Raw genomic sequence first — 4095 nt, 5'->3', positions numbered from 1 at the left:
TTTTACGGATGTCTTCATTTTTAATTTGATCTAACCTTGTGTGACCGCACATCCATCTTAAGCATTCGCATCTCCGCTACACTCATCTCATGCACATGCTGCTTCTTGGTGGCCCAACATTATGAGCCATACAGCATGACTGGCCTCACAAGTGTCTTTTTAAATAAAATTTTAAAAAATAATAAATTATATATATAGAGGAAAGTTTTTCTAGTCGTCCGACTAGAGAACCTTCTCTATTCCGCCGACCAAAAAACACAGTGGTCCCACATTATTTGGATAATCCAAAACATTCATTTGATAGAGGCCCTAGCATAGATAGGGTGTGCCCAAAAAATCAGCTGCATAGGATCATCCTAACCATTTGATTTGTGGAGGTTAAAAATGGACAGATTTGTGGAGTTTATAAGCGTCCATTTTAACCTCCATAAATCGAAGGGTTAGGATGATCCTATGGAGATGATTTTTTAGGCACATCCTATCTATGTCAGGCCCATCAAATGAATGCTTTGGATCATCAAAACAACGTGGGCTCACTGTGTTTTTAACCTCCACTGTCCATTCTTAACCTCCACAAATCGAAGGGCTAGGATGATCCTATGGAGCTGATTTTTTGGGCACACCCTATCTATGCTAGGGCCCATCAAATGAATGCTTTGGATCATCCAAACAACATGGGCCCGCTGTGTTTTTGGTCGGCGGACTAGAGAAGGTTCTCTAGTTGGCCGACTAGAAAAACTTTCCTTATATATATATATATATATATATATATATATATATATATATATATATACATGAAAAAATTGAGGGTGGAGGGTAAAGGCGTTAGAGATTTTATTAAGAGAGCCGAACAAGGAAGGGGGGTTGATATTCGAGGATCGAGATGCTAGGGTTTTTATTGAAAGAGCATGGGTTGTGCTTTCATATAAAAAAAAGTTAAGAAGGACATATGTTTAAAGAGAAATATATAGGATTCGCATTTTAAGAGAAAGCGATCAGTCAGATTCGCCTGAAAGAACAAGAACAAGAATTCGGGTGTGTCCCACGCGAATCCAAGTCCGATTCGCATGTGGAGGCGTGTCGACACGGGTTCAGCATAGGGCGGCAAAGAATCCACGCAACACAGCATAATCAGTGTCATTACTATACTAGCTCACTTACAAAAAGGACTTTCTATGGAAGGATGAAGAAGAATGCAAGAAGTATCATTTGGAAAGACAGGTGTGGTGTGCAAGATGAAAATTAGGTGGGCATAGGGATAAAAGTTCGTGGGAGATGAACCTAGCTACAAACCATTAAAAAAACAAACAAACATGAACCAGGCTAAAAGCTCTCTCTGGCGAGTAGGTTCGGAGATTTGGGGTGGAAGTAGATAGTTTGTGGAAGCAATAATAAAAAACATGGGTTGGAATGGGGGTGGTTGGCTTTTTATAGGACAACTAGAAATGCCAGATTGCGTGCATGTGAAGCTATTAGCGGTTTAACCGTTTTAGGAGATTTTTTGGTTTTGGATTGGGAGTGGGTCACGCAACTAGATCTTGGCTGGACTCTTGGTGATGTACCTTTAAAGGATTCCTTACGAGTTATGTTTATATTGGCCAGAGATAACACGAGTGGTGGATTACTACTCAAGGGAAGGTAGTAAAATCATTTGGAGGCCATTTTCAAGAATGTTTTTTTTTGGGGTCACAAGATAGTTTTGTAGCGCTTTGCGGTCTCGAGGGTACCTACATATGGATAAAAGGGACAAAAAGGCAATGGAAATAGTTTGCAAAAAGGCCGTTCTCAATCAGGATTTTCTATTTTAAGCTGATTGGGAGGGGTGATGTTGTTAAGAAGTGTTGTTGTTAATGTTACATTGACTTATGGATGATAATCTTACTTGGGGCACCTAGGGTCATTCACTTATAGACAGTGTTTCCGCATTCAAAATGCGGATGCGGGTCAAAATGCAGTCGAAGAAAATCCTAGTCAAGTGCTCGGTTGACGCGGCTATGTGCTTGGTTGATGTAGTCATAACTCGGGAGAGTCAAAGGAGTTTTGATTGACCGTAGGGCAAAACACGGAACGCGGCGGAAAAATGCGGAACGCGGCTAAGGAAAAGAAAGTCGACTCTGGGTGTCCACGTTGACGCGGGGGAGTTTTAAAACTATGCTTATAGATGATAATCCTACTAGCAGGGTTGAAATTTTCATAGTAAACAGGGACAATTTTTTATCCTGGATAATATTTACCGTGGAAAATGACGGCCAATCCAGTGAAATATTTTCCAAGAAAAAAATTCCTGCTTCAATATTTTTCAAAAATACAGTATTCCATGTCTAATATATAGGTAGTCCAGATTGTGGAAACCAGTGAACTGGTAGTGAACATTTTTTTGATCGGGGCTACCCCATGCACCAGTTTAGGACGTTCCTAGTTCTTACTTCCTATTGCAACATTTGGCATTGGTTGACTGGCTACTGAAAACAGAGTTTCATTTAATGGCATCTCCTGGTCATTACAGAACTCTTTTCTATTAAGATTTTCCTTATGGTTCAATACTATATTTGTACCAACTGATTTGAACTTCTCTGCTTGATGACTTTTTTTTAAATTTGCTTTCAGGAAGCAGTCAAGCTCAAGCCAACATTTGCTGACGCCTACCTGAATCAAGGAAATGTTTACAAGGTAAGCCATTAATGTATTGTGCGAATAGGGTCAGGTAGCAGCAAATGCCAGGACTGGTTTCTGGAGAGAGAAACAGATATTTCTTTTGCCTTTTCCAGGCCATGGGAATGCCGCAAGAGGCTATCGTGTGTTGTCAGCGTGCTCTTCAGGCCCGACCAGACTACACAATGGCTTATCCTGAAATAATCCAGTGAAATAAAAAAATATAGCGATATTTTTATTTACCTTGATAATATCACGATAATATTTTTCATTTTTTTTTATTTTTAATGTTTTTCCTGATATAAACCTGGAAAAATAAAAAAATAATATATCCCGAGATTTTCCCTTGCCGAGAAATTGCCGGAAACGAGATTTGTGACATAGCCTGGAACTGAGTCAGATATCACTCCAGCTATGATTTGTGGACACGGACACGAGTATCGCGTCTTGACACGGACACGGGGTGTCGGACACGTCAAACTCCCAAAATTTAGAAACGGGGACACGGCTAAAATAGAAAGTACATATACTCATGATTTGTGGACACAGATTCGTGTGCCGAGTTTCGACCAAGTCTTGACACGGATATGATGTATCTGACATGGAAACCCATAAAAAACTAGAAATAGTGTCACACTCATACACATACATACATATAAAGTTGCTAACACTTCTAGCAATACATTTGAAAATGTCTAAAGGAGTGTCGACACGTGCGGACACGGGTGTCGTGTCGTGTCCGACACGACACGTGTGTCGGCAATAAATTCGAAGTGTCGGCCAAATCATAGCACTCTAGTCATAGCCGTTGAGCATTTCAGAGTTAAAAATGTCACTGCCAATATCATTGAAGCTGATCTCATGCACATATTTTAATGAAATGCGTAAAAAGTACAGGTCTAACCCCATGGTGACCAACTTAAGTAGATAATAAGTTGCATCAATTTCCTCGCTTTAATTGCCTACAAATTATGCTGAGTAACCACACATTGGGTGGAATCATTTTTGTGCAGGGAATCTAGCTAGTATTTATTATGAACAAGGCCAGCTTGATTTGGCGATTATCCATTACAAGCAAGCGATTGCTTGTGACTCAGGATTCTTGGAGGCATACAATAATCTGGTAGGTCCTCTTATTTCTATGCTGGAGCATTATGTGAATACTATTATGTTGGGCAAATGACATTCTTTTCTTACTTACAAAAAATTGGTGTGTCCCGTTATACGTCTGAAAGGGGAATGCCCTCAAAGATGCTGGCAGAGTGGAAGAAGCAATCAACTGCTACCGGGTTGGCCCCATTCCACCTTCTCATTAATAATGCTTTTTATAGGTGCTATTATGCTTATCATATTATATTCTGATTGTGTTTCTTTTATTGCATGAAGTCATGCCTTGCATACCAGCCTAAGCATCCACAGGCTCTTACCAACCTTGGGAACATA

General features: G+C 40.0%; 1 long non-coding RNA gene across 1 annotated transcript; it reads left to right on the top strand.

The window, feature by feature from the left end:
• The first annotated feature begins 3619 nt into the window (after window positions 1-3619).
• LOC143860101 (uncharacterized) lies at window positions 3620-4095 on the top strand. Its single transcript, XR_013239591.1, has 3 exons — window positions 3620-3775; window positions 3888-3941; window positions 4039-4095. It is a non-coding gene; the product is annotated as an uncharacterized LOC143860101 (long non-coding RNA).

Source organism: Tasmannia lanceolata, unplaced genomic scaffold, assembly GCF_043159265.1.
Source record: "Tasmannia lanceolata isolate RefF3 unplaced genomic scaffold, GAP_Taslan_0.1 ptg000037l, whole genome shotgun sequence".
Lineage (NCBI taxonomy): Eukaryota > Viridiplantae > Streptophyta > Magnoliopsida > Canellales > Winteraceae > Tasmannia > Tasmannia lanceolata.
This window is presented reverse-complemented; position numbering and strand designations above follow the sequence as displayed.